The sequence below is a fragment of the Hemitrygon akajei genome, unplaced genomic scaffold, assembly GCF_048418815.1.
Source record: "Hemitrygon akajei unplaced genomic scaffold, sHemAka1.3 Scf000034, whole genome shotgun sequence".
NCBI lineage: Eukaryota > Metazoa > Chordata > Chondrichthyes > Myliobatiformes > Dasyatidae > Hemitrygon > Hemitrygon akajei.
The window spans coordinates 1,504,258-1,519,143 of record NW_027331920.1 but is presented as its reverse complement, the minus strand read 5'-3'; the positions used below and the strand labels follow the sequence as shown (position 1 = coordinate 1,519,143).

At 45.7% G+C, this 14,886-nt stretch overlaps 1 long non-coding RNA gene across 1 annotated transcript; it reads left to right on the top strand.

Moving 5' to 3' along the window:
• Positions 1 to 13,851: 13,851 nt before the first annotated feature.
• LOC140719963 (uncharacterized) lies at positions 13,852 to 14,629 on the top strand. The gene is made up of 2 exons (XR_012097064.1): positions 13,852 to 14,300; positions 14,581 to 14,629. It is a non-coding gene; the product is annotated as an uncharacterized lncRNA (long non-coding RNA).
• The last annotated feature ends 257 nt before the right edge of the window (positions 14,630 to 14,886 follow it).

Here is a 14,886-nt window from a genome sequence, read left to right as displayed (position 1 = left end):
CGCTAGAAATGTACCCATGGACTTGATCTCCACCACATTCCACAGATTCGTTACTTTGACTGGAAAGAAACAAATCTTCCTTCCCGCTGTTCTAAACGGTCTCCCCTCAATTTTGAAGCTCAGCCCTTTAGTTTGGGATACCCCCATCACAGGAAACATCTTTGCGCATCCACCACGTTTCAACATTCGGTACGTTTCAATGAGATACCCTGAATTCTTCTAAATTCCAGTGGGCACAAGCCCAAAGCTGCCAAATGCTCCTCATACGTTTACCACTTAATCATCCCCGTGAACCCGGAATCATATGCCATAGTGAATATAGCAAAGTTACTGAACAAAATTTTCCCCAGTTGACTTCTCTAGTGCCTTTAACACCATCCAGCCCAAGTTCTTAAAGCACAAACTAACGGAGATGGGAGTAGACTCTCACATGGTGGATTGGATAGTGGACTACTTGACAGATAGACCTCAGTATGTGCGGTTGGGAGACTGTAGGTCTGACACGGTGGTCAGCAGCACAGGAGCACCACAGGGAACCGTACTCTCTCCGGTCCTGTTCACCCTGTACACATCAGACTTCCAATATAACTCGGAGTCCTGCCATGTGCAGAAGTTCGCTGATGACACAGCCATAGTGGGGTGTGTCAGGAATGGACAGGAGGAGGAGTATAGGAAACTGATACAGGACTTTGTGATATGGTGCAACTCAAACTACCTGCGTCTCAATATCACCAAGACCAAGGAGATGGTGGTGGACTTTAGGAGATCTAGGCCTCATATGGAGCCAGTGATCATTAATGGAGAATGTGTGGAGCATGTTAAGACCTACAAGTATCTGGGAGTACAGTTAGACGAGAAGCTAGACTGGACTGCCAACACAGATGCCTTGTGCAGGAAGGCACAGAGTCGACTGTACTTCCTTAGAAGGTTGGCATCATTCAATGTCTGCAGTGAGATGCTGAAGATGTTCTATAGGTCAGTTGTTGAAAGCGCCCTCTTCTTTGTGGTGGCGTGTTGGGGAGGAAGCATTAAGAAAAAGGACGCCTCACGTCTTAATAAGCTGGTAAGGAAGGCGGGCTCTGTCGTGGGCAAAGTACTGGAGAGTTTAACATCGGTAGCTGAGTAGGCTACGGTCAATTATGGAAAACCCTGAACATCCTCTACATAGCACCATCCAGAGACAGAGAAGCAGTTTCAGCGACAGGTTACTATTGATGCAATGCTCCTCAGACAGGATGAAGAGGTCAATACTCCCCAATGCCATTAGGCTTTACAATTCAACTGCCAGGACTTAAGTACTTTTTTTTAAAGCTATTATTAATGCTTTTTGAGTCAGTGATTTAGATGCATATCATATTATTACTGAGTTAAGTATTGTATGTAATTAGTTTTTGCTACAACAAGTGTATGGGACATTGGAAAAAATGCTGAATTTCCCCATGGGGATGAATAAAGTATCTATCTATCTATCTATCTATCTATCTATCAGTAGGTATCAGGTCTGGTCACTGCAGAGGAGACTGGAAAGAGTCCCTGTCCCCATCAATCTCACAGGTCACCTCTCCTGGGGGATAGTATTTCTGACCTTGAATATTGGTATGTGAGTAGGTGAATAGGCATTTGTAGCACTTGCTGAGATCTGACGTTGATTATAAGCAGAGTTTGGCCAAACATGTTGTTTTCTCTGGAGTTGTGAAGGCTGAAGGGAGATTTAACAAATCTTTGTATGATCACAGAGTTATAGAATAGACAACTGGCGTAGTTGTCCCAGGACTGAAATATCACAGACTAGCAGGCATGCATTTACACTGAGGGGAGTTAATTTGAATGGAAATATGCTGGGCAAGTTTTTATTCACATATTTTGGTGGGTGCATGAAATGCCCTTCCAGGGCTGATACTCGAGGCAAGTATGACAGAGGCGATAAAGTCCCTTTTAAATAGGTGTTTGAATGAGCAGGGAATGGACAAGTGAGGGTATTATATCAGCCAATGGCATTAGTTTAGTGGGGCATTAAATGATACTTTAATGATATGTTTCTGGACTTCATTGTTCAGTGTTCAATGTTGATTGGAATGTTGTTCCACCCGGGGACTGGATACAGCAAATCTGGCTGATTATATTAGTTCATGTGAAATCTTCATCACCATCCACACCCTCATAGCAATACATCAAACCTACATACTTTCTTGACAGTTCAAAGCAAAGTTATTATCAAAACCCGCATACATTACCACATACCTCATGGGCAGATTCCATTTCTTGTAGCTGCTTAGAAGAAAATTAAACACAACAGAATTTAATAAACACTACGCAGGGAGAGTCAAAGATGGAGAAACAACCAACGTACAGGGAAAATAAATTTGCAAATAAAAAATATATGTCGATGATATTGAGTTGTAGATTCCTTGAATGTGAGTCTGTAGGTTGTGGAACGAGTTGAGATTTGTTGGTGATTTAAGTTAGCCACAGTGGTTCATGAGCCTGATGGTTGTAGGGGAACAACTGGTCCTGAACCTGGTGGCGGCGGACCATAAGGGTCCAGTATCCCTCTCCCAGATGTAGTGACGAGAAGAGGGCATGTCCTGAATAGTGGGCGTCTTTTGTCAATGTTCCATGGGAATGTATACAATGGTGTGGACGGGTTTGTCTGTGATGGACTGGGCTGTATCCACCCCTTTCTCTACACTTTCTCTTCACTAGATTGCTTTAGTAAACATGACAGGATGCCGTCCAGGAATACAATACCTCACATCTGCGACAGTTTGTCATAAATATTCATTCTGACCTGTCGGGGTATTAAAAGCTGCCTTCCACTCATCCCCTTTATGAATGCGAATTCAGTCAGAAGGGTTCCTCAGGTTCAGTTTTGTGACAATAGTTGGAATAGTCTTGGGAAATTTCCTGGGATCATCATAGGTCAAAAACTTGGGAATGTCAGAGGCAGACTCGGAAACAGGGATTACAGTCTTGGGAACTCGGTGAGCTTCTGGGAGTCAGCCCAGGATGCTGCCATTGGACCATAACGGGACCATGCTATGAAAACCACGGATACCGTCAGGTATGATTGTCCTCAGGGGAAGAGATAAGGAGAGGTCTATCGGTAACCTCAGGGTCCATCAAACATGACACACGTTTCCTGGCTCAAGATGTTGCTTGTCAGGAGCAGAGGCTCTCAAAGGGTAGCCGAACTTAAAGGTTGGTACTCCTACTGGTCGGGTCACCCGCAGATCTAAAAAAATACCTGTGGAAACAAAGTCTATAAACGGCCGGAAGGGCCAGTTCCTTGGTTTCCAAGGCGAGGTACCCCAAAGACTGAGGGATGAGGAGGTACCTTCGAAACTGTCACAGAACTCCCTCTACCAACCAGTACACCTTTGGACTGTGGGAGGAGATCGGAGCAACCGGAGGAACCCACACCGGCACAAGGAGAATGTACAAACCCATTAAAGGCAGCGTCCTATCTGAAACCCTGTACTGTATGGACCGGTACTGTAAAGCATTGTCACCACTATGCTAACATGCTGTCTCGTAAACTGGAGTACGGTCGAATGACAATTATACTTCAAAATGAACTTGAGGATCATTGACTGCAGCGCTATCACTTGGAAGGGGGTGTGCTTCCACTGTGTGATGCACCATCAATAACACTCCGAGACGTGAGGTGAGATATTGGCTTTTATTGACTGGAAGAATGAATAAGCAGTAATTAACCACCATACTACATCCAGGAGACTGAGAGTCAGGCTCAGGCCTCAATCGCCTTTATACCGGGGTCTGTGGGAGGAGCCACAGCCAGTGGGAGGATCCACAGGAGCAATCAGCAGGGGGGCGTGTCCATACAGGTATATGTAGTTCAGCACACTGTGTCTATTCTGCCCCTGAATCTCTCCGTCGACTCACACTCACGTCCCAGTGGGATTTTGTACCGCTCGGTAAAATCGGAAAACATTCTTCTAAACGTCCAACGAATCTGGAGCAGATTGTTTTACTTTTTTTTGTTTGTAAAGAATGAATCTCTGTTGGAGCGTGTTTAATGTACTGTTCACTTTCTGACACAGGGGGTCCTGAAACAAAATCAATATTAAGATTCCGCCTCACCAACACCTGATCCAATTGTATTTCTAAACCCGAACCCCTTGCATACATTGAGCGGAATAAACAAACACACAGACCGGTATCCCAGCAACAGTAAGGACTTGCAGCCGAAGCAGACAAACAGGTTTGGTAAAACAATGCCGAGGACTGTTGGGGGTTGGGCAGAACAGTCCGGGAGGGGGAGGCACAGAATCCCAACTTTAAACGGAGCCAGTCTGAGGGGCGAAAAGCAGATTTCCTTGACAGTGTGTAACTGTGGGGGCTCGCCTAGTCCACGAGTAATAACCCCATACTGAGCATACACGTAACTTTAAACATTAAAATGGGTTTAACGAGGTGGACGATCCCAATAAAAACACGTGGGATGCCTGGATAATGAAGACGTGAGCCAATTCAAAGCGGCAGGGTGAAGGGATACGGTTTATCCACTAGCAGGTCACAAACAAGGGGGATATTTCCTCGCTGCTGCATCGTCCATGAAGCTGGTGGTGTGTTTCAGAATGCGTATGTTGTGTTGGCCATCAGTCGTGGCATTTATCTCAAGAACCATGTTGCAGCTCTCCAAAAGTCTAGTTAGACAATACTGAGAATTTTGTGTCGGGTCTCGTCTCCTCCTGATAGGAAAGACCTGGATGTCTTTCAAGAGGCTTAGGAATTTTACCAGGGCATGTTTAGTTTTCGCTGTGTTTTGGTAAACAGCTGAATCACGACAAGCTGGAACTTGAACCTGAAGCGGTCGGGGAAAGGCTGCTGGAATGTAAACATCACTCACTGTAGACAGCTTTAATGTAGCTCTACATTAACCCTCCTTCTCCCGCGGCAGATTCCTACACTTCTGAATGCGAAGACATTTGAGGATTCTGTACAAAACCGGGCCCCAATGGTTACGCTGTGGATAAAATCTTCTGGAATGATGAGCTGGATTGTTGTTACCTGTGAGACTGGCCACACTCAGGGTGGAAGGCTGATCATCAGCAGACATCCTACCATCGTGATGTAGGAGCCACACAACATGTTTAAATAACAAAAACACACAGTAAAAAACAAATAAAAATTAAATCTGAATCGCTGCTGCATGTCGGTTACTGGTTCATATCCGCTTTACCTTGGGAAAATCACTGTGAGAGGGCAGGAATGCGGGATCCACTGTCAGAGAGCCGCTGCTGACCCTGGTGAACATAGAATCATAGAACCGAAACAGACCATTCGGCCCATCTAACTGGTTCCAAACTACCATGCTGCCTAGACCCATCGACCCGGTACCCCTCTTATACATGTACATATCCAAATTAATCTTAAACGTTGAAATCAAATCCGTTTCCACCACTTGCGCTGGCAGCTCGTTCCACACTCTTACTACCTGAGTGAAGTTTCCCCATCTCACCTTCCCGTTGAGCATTTCGACAAAAATTGGCTGAAATCGCTTCTCACTTTTATGCAAGAGCTCTTGCATAAACAGAATTATCTGTCTTTATCCAGTATACAAACGACATGTACACATTTACCCATCCCCATCACCAGAGACATTAAATATTCCACCGTGTGTGTTGGGAAACGCACCACAAAGCCAACCCGAGCGTTTCCCCTCTGTTTAAAACCCTTTTATGAACACATTGAATTGAGTCCATTTAGCCGAACGACAGCAGGACGGCGAGTGTGTAAGGAGTGTGTTTACCGAACGCTCTCTGTCACAAACCGAGAGGCCAAGTCCTGCTCCTATATATTATGGTCTATGGTCAGAGATCCCTCAAAGTAGCTGGTCAAGTTGGTAGACAAAAGACCGTGTTACAAAGGGTTAGGCCATTCGGCCCATCGAATCTGTCCTGTCGTTCCGTCATGATTGATTTCTTCTGCTGTCGGATCTCTCTTCATTTTCTCATCCTACTGTTCGACAGGGAGTCAAACATAACGTGTGACCTTATGTTCAAGATTTTAGCTTATCTCAGAGGACAAGCTCAGAAATAGTAAGGAAACCATACACAGAGCTGAGAAACGATGCTAATGCTAAGAACTGTAAGGCAAAGAAATAAAAGCTGGTGCTTCTTAGGGCTATTATTTTGATAATAAAAGACTATTCACAAGATACCAATTTATTAACTAATAGGCTACTAAACTCTTCCAGGGCTTCCAGCCGGGTGCAGATATCGATTCAAACGATATTCCGATGACAACCTCTGCCATCTTCATCAGGGATGATGCAGGGACATGTCTAGTCCAATGATGCCCAGGCATCATCATCCGGAGACATTTCAACTCGCCTGCAGTGGCTGGCGTCTATCCACATACTTTTAACTTCTACCTGAACTGCTGAATTGGTAATCAACCGTACTTGGTAAGGAGCTTCCCGCCGAGCTTCCAGGGGTTCCTTATGCGGTTTCCTGACCAGGTCCCAGTCGCCATGAATCAAGGTATGTCCTCCTGCTAATGGACCACTTCAAGCAACAGAAACCTGTTGAGAATCAGACTGAACAGATTTGTCAGTTTTGCAAAATTATCTACTAAACTATCTGACATAACATGTCTATCAGCCTCTCTGAGATCGAGAGCTTCCTAGAGGTCGTCCCGTCACCATTTCTAATTGCCTACATTTCGTTCTCATTGTTGGGGCTGTCCTGATGCTCCATTTCATCAAACAGGGGCCATGGTACGTCTTCCTTGTGAGAGCTGGTCAGCCGTTGTTTGATGATGCCCATTTATTCTCTCAACTTGTCTTAATTTCTCTGGTGGATGTGAACAATGAAAAGCCAGTCAATATTCATCATTCAACATAATTATTGACAAACATTTCCAGTGAGATGTGGTTCTGGTTTCTACCCATCCTGTAAATGTGTCCACTGCTGATAGATATGAATATCCTTGGCTCGTTGGGGAAGTGACGTCATCCACTTGCAGATGTAAAAATGCATCAGGTGGGCAGCAGAGCTTGGTTGAGGTAGCTTCCCCGGTGATCCAGGTCTATTTTCTGTTTCATACATCTCTCAGCTGTCAGTTGGGCTTGCATCATGAACTATGGATTTCACCTCCATTGGAAAAATGTCAATTACCTTTTGCACTCGAGTGTGTCCTCGGGAGTGGATTAGCCGAGCGAGATAAGGAAGCAGTTCAGCTGGCGCTACCAGACTATGAATATTCACCCAGTCAGCGTCAGAAAAGTTTCTGTTATTCCCACTCTCTGTCTGCTGCCAATCAGCCAATGCTTTATCCATGCTACTATCATTCCTGAAATACCCTGCACTCTTATTTTCTTTAGCAGCCTCACCTTGTCAAAGGTTTTGAGAATCCAAGTGCACAATACCGACCACTTCTCCTGTCATGCTTTTTAAAGTCCTCAACGAAGTCAAACTGATTCGTCAGGCAAGGGTTTCTCTTCAGGGAACTCTGCAGTCTCTGGCCTATTTTCTTATTTGGCTCCAAGTACCCCGAACCCTCATCCTTACTAATCGACTCCGACATCTTCCCAAACTCTGAGCTCAGCTACTCACTCCTTCCCTTCTTGAAGCATGGAGTGACATTTGCAATTTTAGACTTTCAGACATTTAATCCTAACTCCCTTTGCACATCACCATCAAATCTCAACTGATTCCTCAAATGACAGCCTCTACAACTCAATGTTATCGTCATTTTTGTTTTATTTGCACCCTTTATTTTCACTGTACATCAGTTGTTTCTCTATCTTCGTCTTTTCTTGTGTAGTTTTAATAAATTTGGTTGTGTTTTTTTCATACAGTATAAGCAGCAACAAGAAATTGATTCTCCATGAAGTATGTGATTTGATAATAAATTTACCTAGAACTGCTAAGAAAGGATTTTTGGCTTGATTTATTGCTAAAAGCGTTTGAATCATGATCACGGTTTCAAAAGAACAGGTGCAATCAGCCAACTTTGCTATCTGCCTATATAATGTCCCCAATTGTCCATTCCCTGCACATTCATCTACCTATTTAAGAGCCTCTTGATCCCGCCTGCCATATACTGTCCTCCAGTATCACTCCTGGAAGGACATTTCGTGCACCCACCACAGTGTGTCAACAAAAAATTGCCCCGCACACCTCCTTTCAACTTAAAACATCTCAGCTAAATGCTTCCCGCCCAGTCTGTGATATTTCAATCTTGGGACAACAAAACCAATTGTCTATTCTGTCTGTGACTCTGTAATCTTACAAACATTAGTTAAATCTTCCTTCAACCTCCACAGCTCCAGAGAATACAAGTTTGTCCAGTGTCTGCTTATAATCTACATTGCGTCTCAACAATTGCTACACCTGCCCATTCACCTCCTCACATACCAATATTCTAGGTCCTAAACAATGCCGCCAGATGAGGTAACACTTCGCTTGTGAATTTGACCAACTGTTCTCCGTCCCCTCTGCAGTGCCCAGCTCTGACCACTAGAGGGAACTACTTTTCTTCTTTCCGGGTGATTCCGTGTTCACGAGGATAATTCCGGGAACGAATAAGTTAACGTATGAGGAGCATTTGGCATTTGGGCCTGTACACCCTGGAATTTAGGTGAATGCTGGGGGAGGGGGGGGGCGGTCATTGAAAACTACCGAGTGTTTGAAAAACTAAATAAGGTCGATGTTGAAAGAATTTTTCCTGTGTTGGGGGAACTACATGACAGAGCCTCAAAACTGAGGGTATTTTTTAGCCAGAGAATAATGGATCTGTGGAATGTGCTGGAGGTCAAGTCCGTGGGTAGATTTAAAGTGGAAGTTGACAGTTTCCTGTCTGCTCTGGACGTCAAAGCATATGGCGAAAAGATATGGAGTTGTTTGGGATCCGGAGTCAGCCATGCAGTGATAGTGGAACAGACTCGATGGGTTGAATGGCCTAATTCTTCTCCTACGTCATGTGAAGTCTTATGAAAAGCACCTCCTGTTGGCTGCTCATTGTAATTCCACTTCCATTCCCATTCCAACATGCCTGTCCATAGCCTTTCCTACCGCCACAATGAGATTACTCTCAGGTTGGAGGAGTAACATCATACCCTGGCAGCCTACCGACCTTACAGCATGAACATTGATTTCCCAACTTCCAAGAATTTCTCACCACCCCCCCCCCCCATTCTCCATGTTGGCTCCCATCTCATCTCACCACATCTCCGGCAACTTTATCTGGTACCTCTCCTCCTTATCATTTTCCCATGGTCCACACTCCTCTTCCATCAGGTTCCTTCTTCAGCTGTTTATCTCTTCTCCCTATCACCTCCCAGTTTCCAACTTCACATCCTTTCCCCCAACCACTCACCTTTCCCCTCATCTATCACCTGCCCCCTTGAACTCCTTCCACTCCCACACCGCCCTTATTCTCCCTTCTGCCCCTTTCCTTTCTACTCTGCAAGAAGGGTCCCGACCTGAACCAGTAACTCATTATTCATCTCCAGAGATGCTGCCTGATCTGATGAGTTCCTCTAGCATTTTGTGTGTATTACACTGTTATATAAATAGGAAAGAGAAAATCCCTGCAGAGCACCACCTCCAGGCAGAATACTCTCTATCTGCAACCACACTCTACCTTCAATGGAGAAGACAATTCTGTATCTGCACAGTCCAGCGCAGATCCCTGCAGAACACCACATGTCACTGACCTCCAGGCAGAATACCCTCTATCTGCACCCACCCTCTACCTTCTATAGAGAAGACAATTCCGTATCCACACATCCCAGAGTGGATCCCTGCAGAACACCACATGTCACTGACCTCCAGGCAGAATCCCCTCTATCTGAACCACCCTCTACCTTCTATGGAGAAGACAATTCCGTATCCACACATCCCGTGCCTCCTGACTCTGAATGAGCTTACCATGAGGAACTGATGCCTTGTTAATATCCATATACACCACATCCACTGCTCTAACTTCATCAATACACTTTATCACACCCTCAAGGAATTCAATACGATGTTTACGAAGATGTTACTGACACCAGAAGCTCTTGGTTATAGGGAAAAATTGAATGGGTTAATTTCAGTTCTGTGCTGCCTTTATGGCAGTTATTTAGTTTATAATATTTTCGCGTAGTAATTTGTTAGCATTTTTTAGTTAAAGTTAGGATTGTTTAAATCAATTGATTTGTCTGTAATACATCGCGGCTGCGATGACGTCACATCCGGGTTCGCCACGTCTTGTGGGGAATTACCGGTTTGAGATTCACGCAAGGGTGGGGGTCACTCTCATGTGCCACCATAACGCTGACTAGGGTCTCTCTATGCACCAAAGACACAGTGAAAGCAACGCTGTAAGTCATTAGAAAATCGGTATTTTGAGTTAAAATGTTAACGCCGATTCTGTTAAAAGTAACGACGGTCGGTAAGGTTTACCTTTTCGTCAGTTAAAGAGTCGGGATAGTTTGTATTGAAGTGTATCTAAAGCAGCCAATGGAGCAGCTAGATTCTGACTGTATGCTGCACTTTGATGTAATGTAGTTATCGTAGTTTACCTTTGCAAGTATTCACAATGTAAATGTGATATTTAGAAGGGAACAAACACTGTACCAATCTTGTATTGTTTTTCAACAGTTTTCACCATGCGTTAATGTGAAGAGTGAACAGTAAATGGTTAATCTTACTGCGGTCTCGTTTGCATTGATTCTGGTTTATCTCGACGTTTACCTCGGCGTTACTTCACACCCGAGCGAGAACGTTACAGTGAAAAAGCGGCATTATCAGGTGTTTAAAGTGCAGCCATGTCAACCCGATCCAGCATCAAGTCGTTGTCAAAGTCATCGTCATCCTGCGACAGGGGCAGTAGGGCATCAAGTAAGGCCACCCAAGCAAGAGCGAAAGCAGAAGCCGCCAAGGTGCGAGCGCGCTTTGCCAAAGAAGAATTAGAAGTAAAGATGAAAGCGGCTGCCAGAGAAGCCGAAAACCAGAAGGAAAAGGCTGCCAGAGAAGCCGAAGCGGCTGCCAGAGAAGCCGAAAACCAGAAGGAAAAGGCTGCCAGAGAAGCCGAAGCGACTGCCAGAGAAGCCGAAAACCAGAAGGAAAAGGCCGCCAGAGAAGCCGAAGCGGCTGCCAGAGAAGCCGAAAACGAATTGGAAAGGAAAAGGGTAGAGGCACGGTTAGAAGCGCTGAAGCTAGAACGAGAAGCAGCAGCTGCCGAGGTGGAAGCAGAGTTAATAGAAGACGCCGAAGAAATGCATGATCTGAAGGACGGAAAATCTACCTCGGAAAAGATCGGCTTGGAACGTACAAGAGTCTATGTCCAATCTCAAATGGAATGGAAGACTCTTTCTTCCTCTCCTTACTTATTCGATAACGTCCCACTTCACGAGGAGTCTTGGAGAGGCCCGACGGCATCACGTCCATCCGAGGAAGATAATTTACCCTCGCAACTCCGCGATGAACCCAGGAATGCAAGGGCTCACGACAAGTACTTCTCGACACCGAACTTACCGGATTTGGGGAGAAGAGAGGCAAAGACTGAGTCCAGACCAGCAAATCCCATAACAGATGTACGCCCTCAGTCATGTACCTGTGAACATGTTCCCTCAGCCCGCACGCCACTTGCAGACGAATCCGCAGCACGGTATTTCGCACGACGGGATCTCGTCACTTCAGGACTATACCAGTTCGACGATAAACCTGAAAATTACCGTGCATGGTACTCCACTTTCACCAACGCTATCGACGGAGTCCAGCTCAGAGCAACCCAGGAGTTGGATCTTATGGCAAAATGGCTGGGAAAAGAATCATGCGAACAGGTGAGACGCATGCGTTCAGTGTACATCAACAAACCCGAGCTAGCATTGAAGAAAGCATGGGAGAGACTTCAGGAGGGCTACGGAGCCCCCGAAATTATTGAGGCGGCGCTATGCCAACGTTTGGGAAATTTTCCTAAGGTGTCAGCCAAGGACCACACCAAGCTAAGAGAATTTGGGGATTTACTCATGGAAATTCAAGGCGCCAAAGAAGATGGCCACTCAGCTGGTCTAGTATACCTAGACACTCCAACCGGGATTAGACAACTCGTGGACAAACTTCCATTTGGGCTGCAGGACAGGTGGTTGTCCGTTGCCTCAGATTACAAGGAAGAACACGAAGGTCAATTCCCTCCCTTCGAGTATTTCACCAGGTTCGTGTGCAAGGAGGCGAAGAAGCGAAACGATCCTAGCCTCATAGGTCCAGGAAGCAGTACAATTTACACCAAGCCAGATAAATCCACTTCGAATAATTGCAACATTACTAAACCAGTCTCAGCGCTTAAGACTGAAGTCCTTACAACTAACAACGACTCTAGCAAGAATTGTCCATTGCATAACAAACCCCACCCCCTCAAAAGATGCAGAACGTTTAGGGAAAAACCCCTCGAAGAGAAGAAGGCCCTCCTCGAGGAGAAAGGAATATGCTTTAGATGCTGTTCCTCGACCTCTCACTGTGCAAGAGAGTGTACGATCGCCGTGAAGTGCCTGGAATGTGATAGCACTAATCACGACTGGGCCATGCATCCTGGCCCGTCACCGCAAACCGACAACGCTCCTTCACCCCCACAACAGGACGGCGGGGAGGGAGAAGCTCACTCCAGGACAACTGTTGTCAGCTCGAGCTGTACGGAAGTTTGCGGTCAAGCTCAGGCAAGCCGTTCTTGTTCAAAGATCTGTCTCACTAAGGTGTACCCTAAGGGAGCCAAAGACAAGGCCATCAAAGCCTACGTAATTCTGGACGATCAGAGCAACCGCTCGCTAGTCAGTCCAAAGTTCTTTAACTTGTTCAACATTGAGAGTGAGCAGTTCCCATACTACCTTAAAACTTGCTCAGGCAACATGAAAACTTACGGAAGGAGGGCCGAAGGCTTCCAGATCGAGTCCCTGGATGGTAAAGTCCTCATCTGTCTCCCCCCACTCGTAGAGTGCGAGAAAATCTTGAATAACCGCACTGAGATCCCGACGCCAAGTGCGGTGCTACACCAACCACATCTCCACCACATCGCCAAATACATCCCAGAGCTGGATCCAGAAGCAGAAATACTCCTGCTATTAGGGAGGGATGTTCTCCGGGTACACAAGGTTAGGCAGCAGGTCAATGGACCACACGACGCCCCCTTTGCCCAACGCCTGGATCTGGGCTGGGTGGTGATAGGAGAGGTGTGCCCTGGCAACGAACACAAATCAACGGTTAACACAGTCAAGACCAATGTGCTAGAGAGTAGCCGCCATATGATTCTTCAACCCCGCACAAGTTCCATGTGCGTCCAGGAAGCACCACAAGGCTTTAACAAGCGCAAAGTAACTGACGAGACGCTGGGTCAGTCTGTCTTTGCTCATAAGGAGCACGATAATAAACTTGCTCCATCGACTCAAGACGCCATCATCTTAAAAACGGAGGACACCAAGGTCTTCAGAGACAAAGCAAATAGTGGGGTCGCCCCACTACCTTTCAGAGAACCACGCCAGTGCTTGCCAAACAACAAAGAGCAGGCAGTCAAGCGGTTCACGCCCTTGCAAAAAACCACGAAAAGGAGACCTGAGATGCAGCAAAGCATCCGATCGACCCACGAGGTACTGGGCACACCAATGGCAGAGGTCACAGCCATTATGAATGCACGACCACTCCTACCCGTGTCTTCTGACCCGGAAAACCCCTTCATACTGTCGCCATCAATGCTCCTTACGCAGAAGGCAGGAGCTGCCCCTCCACCAGGGGACTTCTCCGATAAGGACCTGTACACAAAGCAATGGAGAAGGGACCTTCAAGTTGGAGATTTAGTCCTGCTCAAGGACAAGCAAATCGCCGGCAACTGCTGGCCAATTGCCAGAATCACTGCCACATTCCCTAGTAGGGATGGACATGTCAGGGACGTCGAGTTGAAAACTACCGACCAAGGCGATGGGAAAATTTACCAAAGGCCTGTTACAGAAGTCATTCTACTTCTACCTAACGACTGATTTAGAGACTGAAGTTCGTATTATGTTCATTGTGACCTTACGAAGGCCAAGCGGGGAGTGTGCTGCCTTTATGGCAGTTATTTAGTTTATAATATTTTCGCGTAGTAATTTGTTAGCATTTTTTAGTTAAAGTTAGGATTGTTTAAATCAATTGATTTGTCTGTAATACATCGCGGCTGCGATGACGTCACATCCGGGTTCGCCACGTCTTGTGGGGAATTACCGGTTTGAGATTCACGCAAGGGTGGGGGTCACTCTCATGTGCCACCATAACGCTGACTAGGGTCTCTCTATGCACCAAAGACACAGTGAAAGCAACGCTGTAAGTCATTAGATAATCGGTATTTTGAGTTAAAATGTTAACGCCGATTCTGTTAAAAGTAACGACGGTCGGTAAGGTTTACCTTTTCGTCAGTTAAAGAGTCGGGATAGTTTGTATTGAAGTGTATCTAAAGCAGCCAATGGAGCAGCTAGATTCTGACTGTATGCTGCACTTTGATGTAATGTAGTTATCGTAGTTTACCTTTGCAAGTATTCACAATGTAAATGTGATATTTAGAAGGGAACAAACACTGTACCAATCTTGTATTGTTTTTCAACAGTTTTCACCATGCGTTAATGTGAAGAGTGAACAGTAAATGGTTAATCTTACTGCGGTCTCGTTTGCATTGATTCTGGTTTATCTCGACGTTTACCTCGGCGTTACTTCACACCCGAGCGAGAACGTTACAAGTTCGAAGGAGAGGTGATTTGATAGGTGTGTATATTTTACGAGGGTATAGATAGGGTGGCTAAAATTTTCCAGTTAGCTTGGGTGAACTACATGTGGAGATGATCGGTTAAGGGTGAAAGGTGAAAATTTTAAGGGAACATTCTCACTGAGAGTGTGGTGGATGTGTGGAACGAGC